The sequence below is a fragment of the Pongo abelii genome, chromosome 21, assembly GCF_028885655.2.
Source record: "Pongo abelii isolate AG06213 chromosome 21, NHGRI_mPonAbe1-v2.0_pri, whole genome shotgun sequence".
NCBI lineage: Eukaryota > Metazoa > Chordata > Mammalia > Primates > Hominidae > Pongo > Pongo abelii.
This window is the reverse complement of record NC_072006.2, coordinates 38,999,289-39,014,053: the sequence shown is the minus strand read 5'-3', so window position 1 is coordinate 39,014,053 and position 14,765 is coordinate 38,999,289. Positions and strand designations below refer to the sequence as shown.

Here is a 14,765-nt window from a genome sequence, read left to right as displayed (position 1 = left end):
CCATGGCTCTGGTTTAATTTATATTTAACTGGGTTGAGAGTGGGAGTGGGAGAGGAGACCTCGGCTCACCCTGTCCCAGTAACCGATTCAAGAGTAACCTGGAGTCAACGTTGAAGGATTCATAATAATATCTGTCCAACTAAGACATGCACCAATAATAATAATTCATAACAACAATAACTATAATATATAGCATCTAATCTTTATTGCAAGCCTCATGAAGTAGATACTAATATTATTGCTATTTTACAGATGGGAAACAGGCCAAAAGAGGTTAAGGGACTTGTCTAAGGTTCTTCACCTATTAAATGGAAGAACTGGGGTTCATCTCAGCATGTCCAACTCTGGAATTTGTGCTCTTAACCAATTCCACACCTATTAGTTGAACTATTTGTTATAAAGTATATGTCATACAGTATATATCAGACAATAAGTACCTTTTATAGATAATATCATTCATGCGTACATTCTTCTATCCATTACATTCCAGGTACTTTGTTAGGCACTAGAGATTCAGCACTGAACAAGACAGGCCTTTTTTTTTTTTTGAGACAGTTTCACTCTTGTCACCTAGGCTGGAGTGCAATGGCGTGATCTCAGCTCACCGCAACCTCCGCCTCCCCAGTTCAAGCGATTCTCCTGCCTCAGCTTCCCAAGTAGCTGGGATTACAGGCGTGCACCACCACACCTGGCTAATTTTGTATTTTTAGTAGAGACAGGGTTTCTCCATATTGGTCAGGCTGCTCTCGAACTGCCGACCTCAGGTGATCCACCAACCTCAGCCTCCTAAAGTGCTGGGATTACAGGCATGAGCCACCGCGCCTAGCCAAGACAGACTTTTTAATGGGTTTGCAGTCTATCGGGGCAGTCAAACGTTAAAGAAATAAGAGCACAGATAATTCGGGTAATTGCCATCACAATAAGCTCTCTGAGGGATACTAAGAGAATGTATATCAAGAAAGTTAATCTAGTTTGAGGATCCGCAAAAGCCTCCCTGAGAAGGTCATGAGAATGAATAGGATTGACAGGAAAGGATTAGATATGGGATGTGGGAATGTCATTCTAGGCAAAGGGAACAGTATGTTCAAAGGTATTGTGGTGAGAAGGAATGTGTCATGTTTTAGGAGGTGAAAGAAGGCCTATATATTCTTCCTAGAGCAGGGGTTGGCAGAGTTTTCCTACAAAGGACCAGAGTGTAAATATTTCAGATTTTGTAGGTCATATGGTTCCTCTAGTAATTACTCAACTTTGTTGCTGAAGTGCAAAAGCAGCCATAGACAATGTGTAAGACAATATCCTGATGGCTGTGAATGTGTTCCAATAGAACTTTCTTTTCTTTTTTTTTTTTTTTTTTTGAGACGGAGTCTCGCTCTGTTGCCCAGGCTGGAGTGCAGTGGCGTGATCCGCAAGCTCTGCCTGCAAGCGGAGCTCACTGCAAGCTCCGCCTCCCAGGTTTATGCCATTCTCCTGCCTCAGCCTCCCGAGTAGCTGGGACTACAGGCGCCAGCCACCACGCCTGGCTAATTTTTCTTTTCTTTTTTTTTTTTTTTTTTTTTTTTTTTGTATTTTTTTAGTAGAGACAGGGTTTCACCGTGTAGCCAGGATGGTCTTGATATCCTGACCTCGTGATCCGCCCACCTCAACCTTCCAAAATGCTGGGACTACAGGCGTGAGCCACTGCGCCCAGCCAGAACTTTATTTTCTAAAAATAGACCCCTTCACGCCTGTAATCTCAGCACTTTGGAAGGCCGAGGCGGGCGGATCACGAGGTCAGGAGATCGAGACCATCCTGGCTAACACAGTGAAACCCTGTCTCTACTAAAAATACAAAAATTTAGCCGGGCGTGGCGGCGGGCGCCTGTAGTCCCAGCTACTCGGGAGGCTGAGGCAGGAGAATGGCGTGAACCCGGGAGGCGGAGCTTGCAGTGAGCGGAGATTGCGCCACTGCACTCCAGCCTGGGCGACAGAGCGAGACTCCATCTCAAAAAAAAAAAAAAAAAAAAAAAAAACAGACCTTTACTGCTATAAGGGCAGTAGTGTGCTGACCCCTACACTAGAGCACCTCGAGGGAATGATGAGATGAGATGAAACTGGTGAGACAGGTAGATCATTCTTATGAGGCTGGTATTAATTCCCCATTTTATTGATGAGAAAATTGTGACATGAGAGACACGAAGTAACTTACCAGAGATCACCCAGCTGGTAGTTGGCAGATGCATAATTCAAAAGCAATCTGGTTGACTCCATAGACTATGTCTCTCTCTTTCTTTCTTCTTTTCCTTTCCTTCCTTCCTACCTTTCTCTTTTCTTTTCTCTTCTTTTCTCCCTTCCTTCCTCTCCTTTCACAGATCCATGATTCAAAAGCCATCTGTTCCACTCCATAGACTATGTTTCCCTTCCCTTCCCTCTCCTCCCCTCCCCTCCCCTCTCCTTCCTCTCTCCTTCCCCTCCCCTTCCCTTCCCCTCTGTCTCACTCTCTTTCACTTTCCTTCTTTCTCTTTCTTCCTTCCTTCCCTCCCTTTCTTTCCCCTTCTTTCCCTTCCCTTCCCTCCCCTTCGTTTCTTTCATTTTTTTTTTTTTTAGAGATAGGGTCTTACTCTGCCACCCAGGCTGGAGTGCAGTGGTGCAATCCCTGTTTACTGTAGCCTCAACTTTCTTGGTCAAGCAATCCTCCTGCCTCGGACTCCCAAGCAGCTGGGACTACAGGCGCATACCACCACACCCAGCTAATTTTTCATTTTTTGTAGAAACAAGGGTCTCACTATGTTGCCCAGGCTGATCTTGAACTCCTGGCCTCAAGTGATTCTCCTGCCTTGGCCTCCCAAAATGAGCCACTGTGCCTGGCCACTTCTTTAAAATTTTTTTAATTATTTTACTGGATTGCAGATGTAACAGTTTTTCAAATATCAAATACTTTATAGATATATCATATATATCTGTAATCCAGCCCTTCAAAATCCAAACTTTCCAAAAATCTCACTGTCAATAATTTAATACACATTCCTCCAACTTTTTTCTGTACACTAACATATATTCTGTTTAAAAAGTAAAAATGGGACTATATTTTCACACTGTCTACAACTTCCTTTTTTTTTTAACTTACCAATATAGCATGGGCATTTTCCCCTGTTAATATATATGGATCCACTTCATTATTTATAATAATGCATCGTAGTTCACTGAAGGGTTTAACCAGTTTCCTTTTGATGGATGTTTGGGTGATCCTTGTCCTGATATCTTTAGGTGCTTGAGCCATGCCTATAGTCATACCAACTCTCCCAGGCTGTCTTTCAAGTGACAGAGTGTCTTAGTTCATTTGGGCTGCTATACCAAAATATCATAAACTGGGTAGATTGGAGCAGAGATTAGTGAAATAGAGAATAGAAAAACAATAGAGAAAATCAATAAAACCAAACCCTAGCTCTTTGAAAAAATCAACAAAATTGACAAACCTGTCCCAGATTGATCAAGAAAAAAAGAAGACTCAAAATTACTAGAATCAGAAATTAAAGATGGGACAGTACTTACAATCTTACAGAAATAAAAAAGGATCATAAAGAAATACTATGAACAACTGTATGTTAATAAATCAGATAACTTAGATGAAACATAAAATTTCCTAGAAAGACACATACCAAAACTGACTCAAGAAGAAATAGACAATCTGAGGAGATACATAACAAATAAAGAGTTTAGTAATATACACTAAAAAGCAAACTACTTACAAAGAAAAGCCCAGGTCTCAGATAGCCTCACTAGTGATTTCTACAAAACATTGAAAAAATTAATACCAATTCTATAAAAAAAACTTTCAATAAATAGAAGAGGAAGAAACGCTTTCTAGTTTATTCTGTGAGGCTAGTTTTACCTTGAAATTAAAATCCAACAAAATAAGACATAATAAGAAAACTACAGACCAATATTCTTTTATGAACATGAATGTAAAATACTCAACAAAATACTAGCCAACAACATATAAAAAGAAGTACACACTGCCTCAGTGGGATACATTCTAGGAATTCAAGCTTGGTTTACTATTCAAAAATCAAGTATTGCATTATATTTTTTTGGTAGAATAAAAAAAACACATGATCATCTCAATAGATGCAGAAAAGGCATCTGACAAAATCCACCACCCCTTCTTGATAACAAACAAACAAAAAACACTCAGCAAACTAGGAATAGAAGGGAACTTCCTCAACATGATAAAAGGCAAATATAAAAAACCCTCAGTTACCATCATAGTTAATAGTTAAAGATTGGATGCTTTCCCACTAAGATTAGAGCATACCCATTCTTGCTACTTCTATTCAATATTGTACTGGATGTTCTAGTCCGGGCAATTAGGCAAGATACAGAAATAAAAGGCCTCCAGATTGGAAAGTAAAAAGTAAAACTATTTTTATTTGCAGATGGCATGATCTTGTATACAAAAAATTCTAAGAAATCAGTGAAAACAATGACAGCTAACAAAGGAGTTCAGCAAGATTGCTAATACAAGATCAGTATAAAGTTTTTGTACACTTGCAATAAACAACCTGTAAATGAAATTAAGAAAACAATTCTGGCCAGGCACAGTGGCTCCCACCTGGAATTGCAACACTTTGGGAGACTGAGGCTGGAGGATTGCTGGAGCCTAGGAGTTGGAGACCAGCCTGGGCAACATGGTGAAACTTTGTCTCTACAAAAATTAACTGACAGTGGTGGTGTGTGCCTGTAGTCCCAGCTCCTCAGGAGGCTGAGGTGGGAGAATAGCTTGAGGCCAGGAGGTGGGTTGATGGCGCCGCTGCACTCCAGCCTGGGCGATAGAGTGAGACCCTTAAAAAAAAAAAAAAAAGAAAAAGAAAAAAGAAAGAAAACAATTCCATTTACTGAAGCATCAAAAAGAATAAAATACTTAGGAATAAAATTTTATAAAAGAAGTATAAAAATTAAAACTATAAAACATTGTTGAAAGAAATGAAAGAAGACCTAAATAAATGTAAAGACATTCTGTGTTTATGAATCGAAAGATTTAATTTTGTTAAGATGACAATACTTCCCAATTGATCTACAGATTCAATGCAATCTGTATGGAAATTCTAGCAGCACTTTATTGCAGAAATGAATATGGATGATCCTAAAATTCATATGGAATTAATTGCAAGGGACTCAGAATAGCCAAAACAATCTTGAAAAAGAACAATGTTGAAGGACACACATTTCCCGATTTTAAAACTTACTACAAAGTAATCAAAACAGTGTGGTAGGTATAAGGATAAACATATCAATGGAACATAATTGATAGTCCAGAAATAAATCAATATATCTATGGCCAATTGATCTCAACTAGGGTGCCAAGATCATTCAATGAAGAAGGAATATTCTCTTTAACATATTCACATACACAAAATGAAGTTTGAACCTTGCCTCACACCACATACAAAAAGTAACTCAAAATGGATCAAAGACCCAAATATAAGAGCTAAAACTATAAAACTCTTATAAGGAAATATAGGGGTAAATCCTCATACCTTGGATTTGGCAATGGTTTCTTAGATGTGGCACCGAAAGCACAGCGACAAAAACAAACATAGATAATTGGATGTCATTGAAATGAAAAAGTTTTGTACATAAAAGGACAATCTTGAGTGAAAAGACAGTCCAAAAAATGCGAAAAATATTTGCAATCTTATATCTGATCTGAGTACTTTATATAGTACCCAGAATATATTAAAAACACTTCAACAACATAAAGACAAACAACTCAATTAAAATATGGGCAAAGGACTTCAATAGACATTTCTTGGCAGGGTTCAGTGGCTCATGCCTGTAATCCCAATACTTTGGGAAGCCAAGGTGGGCAGATTGCTTGAGTCCAGGAGTTCAAGACCAGCCTGGGCAAAATGGTGAAACCCCCCCGTATATACCAAAAATATAAAAAATTAGCTGGGTGCAGTGGCACGTGCCTGTAGTCCCAGCTACTTGGGAGGCTGAGGCAGGAAGATCCCTTGAACCCAGGAGATCGAGGCTGCACTGAGTTGAGATCGTACCATTGTACTTCAGCCTGGGTGACAGGAGTGAAACCCTGCCTCAAAACAAAACAAAACAAAAAAGACACTTTTTTATTTTTTTTCCTGAGACAGAGTCTCACTCTGTCACCCAGGATGGAGTGCAGTGGTGCCATCTCGGCTCACTCAACCTCCACCTCCCAGGCTCAAGAGATTCTCCCACCTCAGCCCTCTGAGTAGCTGGGACTACAGGTACATGTCACCACGCCCAGCTAATTTTTGTATTTTTTGTAGAGATGGGGTTTTGCCATGTGGCCTAGGCTGGTCTGGAACTCCTGGACTCAAGCAATCCTCCCATCTTGGCCTCCCAAAGTGCTGGGATTACAGGTGTAAGCCACCGTGCCTGGGCTTCAACAGACCTTTCTTCAAAGATAAGTCTATGATAAGATGCTGAATATCATAATCACTAGGGAAATGTAGATTAAAACAGGTCAAAATCACCATGACATACCACTTCACAACAATTAGACTGGCCATAAATATTATTTTTATTTTTTATTTACTTAAATATTATTTTTTATCTTTTATTTAAATAAAGATGGAGTCTTACTATGTGGCTCAGGCTGGTCTCAAACTCCTGGCCTCAAGCAATCCTCCTGCCTCAGCCTCCCAAAGTGTTGGGATTACAGGTGTGAGCCACTGTGCCCCCACAACAATAAATTTTTTAAAAGGAAATAACAAGCGTTGCTCAGGATGTGAAAAACTGGAATCTTCATACGTTGTTGGTGGAAATATAAAATGGTACAGCAGCTATGGAAAACAGTTTGGCATTTCTTTAATAAGACAAACCAAATTACCATACGACCCAGCAATACCATTCCCAGTCATAAACCCCAAATCACTGAAAACAGGTGTTCAAAGAAAAACTTGTACATGAATGTTCATAGCAGCACTATTCACAATACCAAAAGGTAAAAAACAACCCAAATGTCCATCAATGGACAAAAAGATAACAAAATGTGGTATATTCATATAATAATACATATTATATTATTCACCTTTGAAAAAGAATAAAGTACTGATACTGACACATGCTACAATATGGATGAACCTTGAAAACATTGTGCCAAGTGAGAGAAGCCAAAAGGTCACATATTGTATGATTCCATTTATATGAAATATCCATAATAGGCAAACTGATAGAGACAGAAAGTCAATTAGTTGTTCCTTAGGGCTGAGGGAATGGGGGGGTTGGGGAGAGGGAGATACCTAAAGATTATGGAGTTTCTTCTGAGTCAATGAAAACGTTCTAAAATTGACTGTGGTGATGGTTGCATATATCTGTGACTACACTAAATACCATAAAATTATACACTTTTTTTTTTCTTTTTTTTTTTGAGACAGGGTCTGGCTTTGTCGCCCAGGCTGGAGCACAGTAGTGCAATCTCGGCTCACTGCAAGCTCCACCTCCTGGGCTCAAGTGATCCTCCCACCTCAGTCTCCACAATAGCTGGGACTGCAGGCATACAGCACCATGTCCGGCTAATTTTTGTATTTTGGGTAGAAATGGGGTTTCACCATGTCACCCAGCCTGGTCTCGAACTCCTGGACATATGTGATCTGACCGACTCAGCCTCCCAAAGTGCTGGGATCATAGGCTTGAGCCACACACCTGGCTGAATTATACACTTTAAATGAGTAAATTGTGTAGTATGTCAATTATATCTCAAAAGCTGTTTTTTTGTTTTGTTTTGGAAAATTGTTTTCTGTTTGTTTTTGATTCTTGCTTTGAGACAGAGTTTCACTCTTGTCACCCAGGCTGGAATGGAATGGCGGGATCTCAGCTAACTGTAACATCCACCTCCCAGGTTCAAGCAATTCTCCTCCCTCAATCTCCCAAGTAGCTGGGATTACAGGCGCCCACCACCACGCCCAGCTAATTTTTGTATTTTTAGTAGAGATGGGGTTTCACCATGTTGGCCAGGCTGGTCTCAAACTCCTGACCTCAGGTGATCCACCCACCTCAGCCTCCAAAGGTGCTTGAATTACAGGCATGAGCCACCGCGCCCAGCCTGTCAATAAAGCTGTTTTAAAAAGACATAGGATTTGGTAATATCAGCTAAGAGCTGAATGCAAACTCTATGACCCAGCAATCCTAGTCCTAGGTTTTTATCCAGCAAAAAATTGTACACATGTTCATCCAAAGACATGTACAAGAATGTTCATTGTAGTAAAATTTAAAATAACTCCGGCCCAGGTGCGGTGGCTCATGCCGGCAATCCCAGCACTTTGGGAGGCCAAGGTGGGCGGATCACTTGAGGTCGGGAGTTTGAGACCAGCCTGACCACCATGGAGAAACCCTTTCTCTAATAAAAATACAAAAAATTAGCCGGGCACGGTGGCAGGCGCCTGTGATCCCAGCTACTCGGGAGGCTGAGGTAGGAGAATCATTTGAACCCAGGAGGTAGGGGTTGCGGTGAGCCAAGATCATGCCATTGCACTCCAGCCTGGGCAACAAGAGCGAAACTCCGTCTCAAAACAAAACAAAAAAAGCTCTGGCCAGGCGCAGTGGCTCGTGCCTATAATCCTAGCACTTTGGGAGGCTGAGACAGGCAGCTTGCCTGAGCTCAGGAGTTCGAGACCAGCCTGGGCAACACAGTGAAACCCCGTCTCTACTAAAAAATGTAAAAGAAATTAACTGGGCATGGTGGCGTGCACCTGTAGTCCTAGCTACTCGGGAGGCTGAGGCCAGAGAATTGCTTGAACCCGGGATGCGAAGGTTGCAGTGAGCTGAGATCGCTCTACTGCACTCCAGCCTGGGTGATAGAGCAAGACTCCATCTCTAAAAAAATAAATAAAATAAAATAAAATAGCTCCTAAGTGGAAATCCATATGCTCATTAACAGTAGAATGGATAAACTATGGTGTATTCAAACAATAAAATGCTGGCCAGGTGTGGTGGCTCACATCTGTAATCCCAGCACTCTGGGTGGCAGAGGTGGGAGGATCACTTGAGCCCAGGAGTTTGAGACCAACCTGGGCAACATGGTGAAACCCCGTCTCTACAAAAAATACAAAAATTAGCATGGTGTGGTGGCATGCACCTGTGGTCCTAGCTACTAGGAAGGCTGAGACAGAAGGATTACTTGAGCCTGGGAGGTCAAGGCTGCAGTGACCTGTGATCCCACCACTGCACTCCAGCCTGGGTGACAGCAAGACTCTGTATCAAAAAAATAAAAAATAAATAATGAAATGCTACCCATCAATGAAAATGAACATGCTACAACTACACGCAACAATGTAGACGAATCTATAAGTTTAACTCCTGGCGAGACTAATCTATGGAGTTAGAAGTCAAAATACTGTTTACCCTTGGGGGCTATGAGTAATGACTGGAAGGGGTTTCTGTGGGGCTGAATGTTCTATTTCTTGATTTGGGTGTTTCTTAGACATGTGTGTTGGCTTTGTGGAAATTCATCAGGCTTTACACTTATGATTTCTGTACTTTTATGTCTTTATATTATACTCTAATAAAAAGCTTTAAAATTTCAGAATATTTTTGAAAAGTTTTTTTTCTCCCCCACCCCCACCTTTTTGTGTGTGTATGGTCACTTGATATTCTTCCATTTTTTAAAAATCATGTAAATTATTACTCTATTTCTTCCATTTTTTCAATAATTTTTTTCCTGAAGAGCAAGCTATGGCTTGCCCATAGTAAGCCCCCCGCCTTTTTTTTTTTTTTTTTTGAGATAGAGTCTCACTCTGTCATCCAGGCTGGAGTGCAGTGGTGCAGTCTCAGCTCACTGCAACCTCTGCTTCCCAGGCTCAAGTGATCCTCCCATCTCAGCCTCCCATGGAGCTGGGACTACAGGCATGATGCGCCACCATGATTGGCTAATTTTTGTATTTTTTTGTAGAGACAGGGTTTCGCCATGTTGCCCTGGCTAGTCTCTAATTCCTGGGCTCACACAATCCACCTATCTCCACCTCCCAAAGTGCTGGGATTACAGGCATGAGCCACTGCGCCTCGCCATAGTAAAGCGCAAGTGACCCCCTCCTCAAGGAATTTTATTTCCATATATCTGAAAATTGTTACAATGAACAGATTCTATAATAACAAGGCATTTTACTGCCATCTACTGGTAAATTATCATAATAAATTTGCAAATTACAATGTCATGTGAATGGTGTCCCCTTAAAAGTGATATCCTTCAAGACTAGTGAACAATACAGTCAGGATGGCTAAAGGTGACCCCAGGAAACTAAGGGGCAAGATGTCTGCTTTTGCCTTCTTTGTGCAGACTTGCAGAGAAAAGCATAAGAAAAACCCAGAGGTCCCTGTCAATTTTGCAGAATTTTCCAAAAAGTGCTCTGAGAGGTGGAAGACAATGTCTGGGAAAGAGAAGTCTAGGCCGGGCATGGTGGCTTACGCCTGTAATCTCAGCACTTTGGGAGGGTGAGTTGGGTGGATTACCTGAGGTAAGGAGTTTGAGACCAGCCTGACCAACATGGTAAAACCCCATCTCTACCAAAAATACAAAAAATTAGCCGGGCGTGTTGGTGGGTGCCTGTAATCCCAGCTACTGGGGAGGCTGAGGGAGGAGAATGGCTTGAACCCAGGAGGCAGAGGTTGCGGTGAGCTGAGATCGTGCCACTGCACTCCAGCCTGGGCAATAAGAGCAAAACTCCATCTCAGAAAAAAAAAAAAAAAGAGAGAGAGAGTCTAAATTCAATTAAATGGCAAAGGCGGATAAAGTACACTATGATAGAGAAATGAAGGATTATGGACCAGCTAAGGGAGGCAAGAACCATCCTAATGCCCCCAAAAGGCCACTGTCTGGATTCTTCCTGTTCTGTTCAGAATTCTGCCCCAAGATCAAATCCACAAACCCTGGCATCTCTATTGGAGATGTGGTAAAAAAGCTGGGTGAGATGTGGAATAACTTAAATGACAGTGAAAAGCAGCCTTATGTCACTAAGGTGGCAAAGCTGAAAAAGTATGAGAAGGACGTTGCTGACTATAAGTCGAAAGGAAAGTTGGATGGCACAAAAGGTCCTGCTAAAGTTGCCTGGGAAAAGATGGAAGAAGAAGATGAAGAAAATGAGGAGGAATAGGAGAAGGAGGATGAATAAATAAACTGCCTTTCGAAAAAAAGGTGATATCCTTCTGCAGGGCAAAATTCATCCAACTAAATGTGGTAAGTTTGTCATTTGGCACTGTTGTGATGAACCCTGCAGACAGTAAAATGTTGACACTTTCTAGATGGTTTTGTTCTTTCTTTTTTCCCCTGTTACTGTTTTTCTTAAAGACATCATTGAAGTATTCACTGTCAGTCTTATCACTGCAAAGCTTGAGGCTATTTGGACACACATGAAAGTAGAAGTCCAATAAATACAAATCAAATTATCAAAGAACAATTGATTTGCTTTTTCTTCACTCTAGTCCAAATCTAGAACAATCCTGGATGTTTTAGGACTGTTTTTCTTGCTCAAAACATTTTATGAAATAGCCTGATCACCTCTTCAGAAGCCTCTCTCAATCTATTGCTTGTTGAGACTATCATATGCACTAAGCTTTCTCCTAAACATTTATAGGTATAAATTCATTAGTATGCTTGACAACCTTATGAAGTAGGAGCCCTTATTCTCTGCATCCCACAGGTGAGGCAACTGAAGCACAAAGAAGTTAAGTTACATTTCAAGTGAGGATATTACAAACATAGCTTCCTTGGGGAGCTTACAGTCTACTGGGGACACAGAATGAAACAAAAGCCATGTAAAGATTTTTAAACAATATAAAGGAGAAAATACTTTGGACCCTGTTGGACAAGTCATTTATCTCCTTTTGGTTGCAGTTTCTTCACATAGCTAATAAATGGCAGAGCTAGAATCTGAACTTGGGTGTTCAGATTCACTTCGGCTTCAGAGCCCAATATTGTAATCATTATGCTATACTATCTGCTAGTTTATGGCCTGTTTTTGTTCCTTTGCTGCCTGCCTGCAGGCAACAAGTATTTGTGTTGCCTAGGCTCCTGCTATTTTTACCTACAGGATCTGCAGGCGCCCAATGGGCCCCTGTCTTCTCAGCTCTTTGCATTCTTGCAGATCCCAGGAACATCCATGACTCTTGGCTTAAGGACATGGACAACAAGGTGAAAAAATTAGGGTAGTGACTCTGGAATCTTTTGTGCGTGTGTATGGTAAAATACATATATAACATAAAATTTGCCATTTTAACCATTTTTAAGCATATTATTCGGTGGCATTAAGTATATTCACATGCAACCATCACCACCATCTACCTCCAGAACTTTTTTATTTTCCCCAACTGAAAGTTTGTATCCATTAAACACAAACTTCCCATTCCCTCTCCCTCTAGCCCTTGGCAACCACTCTACTTTCTGTCTTTATGAATTTGACTACTTTAGGAACCTCATACAGGAGGAATCATACAATATTTGTCCTTTTGTGACTGACTTATTTCACTTAGCATAATATCTTCAAGGTTCATCCATGTTGTACGTTGTGTCAGAATTTCCTTCCTTTATGAAGGCTGAGCGATGCTCCATTGTATGTATAGACCACATTTTGCTTATCTATTCAACTGTCTATAGATATGCAGGTTGCTTCCACATATTGGTTATTGCGAACAATGCTGCTATGAACAGGGGTGCACAAATATCTCTTTGAAACTCTGCTTTCACTTCTTTTTTTATTTTTTAAATTTTATTTTGAAACAGGGTTTTGCTCCATCACCCCGGCTGGAATGCAGGAATGGAAACATGGCTCACTGCAGCCTCAACCTCCTGGGCTCAACTGATCCTCCCGCCTTAGCCTCCTGGGTAGCTGGGACCACAGGTATGGGCTGCCACACCTGGCATGTTTATTTATTTATTTTTAAACTTTAAGACAGGGCCTCATCTGTCACCCAGGCTGGAGTACAGTGGTACTAATGTGATTTCACTTATTTTGGATGAATACACAGAAGTGGAATTACTGGCTAATAGGGTAATCCTATGTTTAACTTATTTTTTCCTTGAGACTGGGTCTTGCTACGTCCACCCAGGGTGGACTCAAACTCCTGGGTTCAAGTGATCCTCCTGCCCTAGCCTCCCAAGTAGCTGGGATTACAGGGGCACCTATGTTTAACTTTTTGAGGAAATGCCAAAGTGTTTTCCACCATGGCTGCATCAATTTATATTCCTGGCTGGGCGCGGTGGCTCACGCCTGTAATCCCAGCATTTTGGGAGGCCAAGGCAGGTGGAACACTTGAGCCCAGGAGTTCGAGACTAGCCTGGGCAACAGGGTGAAACCCTGTCTCTATAAAAAATGCAAAGATGAGCCGGGCATGGTGGCACATGCCTGTAATCCCAGCTACTCTGGAGGCTGGGGCATAAGAATTGCTTGAACCCGGGAGGCGGAGGTTGCAGCGAGCTGAGATTGCACCACTGCACTCCAGCCTGGGTGACAGAGCGAGACTCTGTCTCAAAGAAAAACAAAAAACAAAAACAAAATACATTCCCACCAGCAATTCATAAAAGTGCTAATTTCTCCGCATCCTTGCCAAAACTTGTTATTTTCTGCCTTTTAAAAAAATAACAGCGTCCGGACGCCGTGGCTCACGCCTATAATCCTAACACATTGGGAGGCCGAGGCAGGCGGAATGACTGAGCTCAGGAGTTTGAGACCAGCCTGGACAACATGGCAAAACCCCACCTCTACTAAAAATACAAAAAAATTAGCTGGCCTTGGTGGTGCGCACCTGTAATTCCAGCTACTTCAGAGGCTGAGGTACAAGAATTGCTTGAACCTGGGAGGCAGAGGTTGCAGTGAGCTGAGATCGCACCACTGCACTCCAGTCTGGGCGACAAAGTGAGATTCTGTCGCAATAAATAAATAAATACATACATACATAAATAGGGTATGAAGTGGTATCTCATTGTGGTTTTGATTTGCATTTCCTTAATGACTACAGAGATTGAATATCTTTTCATGTGCTTATTAGCCATTTGTATATCTTCTTTGAAGAAATGTCTAATCAAGTCCTTTGCCTTTTTTTTTGAGACAGGGTCTCACTCTGTCACCCAGTCTGGAGAGCAGTGATGTGATCTTGGCTTACTGTAGCCTCCAATTCCCAGGCTGAAGTGATCCTTCCACCTCAGTCTCATGAGTAGTTGGGATTACGGGCACACACGACGTGACCAGCTAATTTTTAAATTTTTTGTAGAGATGAAGTCTTACTATGTTGCCCAGGCTGGTCTCGAACTCCTGGACTCAAGCAATCCTCCTGCCTTGGCCTCCCAAAGTGCTGGAATTACAGGCGTGAGCCATAGCACCCAGTCTTATTGCTGAGTTTCTGGAATCTTTGAGAGTTTTCTTATCTCTAGAAGTCTTTGTGGGTTTGGAAATATGTCATTGAGGTCTTCTCAGCCTCTGGGCTGGCTGTTGTCAGGACCTCTGTGTCTGCAGGATGAAGTAGCCAGAGCTTTTCATTCAGTCTTTCAGGTTAATTAATCAAGTCATTCATTAATTGTATATTTATGCAAAAAATCACCCTTTGGCTATGTCAGATTTCCAGGCTAACACAAGAGTACAAACTGTATGGTTCTGTTTCTATGGAGATCGAGAACTGTCAAAGTTAATCTACGGCCGGGCGTGGTGGCTCACGCCTGTAATCCCAGCACTTTGGGAGGCCGAGGCAGGCGGATCACGAGGTCAGGAGATCGAGACCACGGTGAAACCCTGTCTCTACTAAAAATACAAAAAATTAGCCTG

The 14,765-nt window shown here is 41.6% G+C and overlaps 1 pseudogene; it reads left to right on the top strand.

Moving 5' to 3' along the window:
- Positions 1–10,228: 10,228 nt before the first annotated feature.
- Positions 10,229–11,123, top strand: LOC100448760 (high mobility group protein B3-like; annotated as a pseudogene).
- Positions 11,124–14,765: the final 3,642 nt, after the last annotated feature.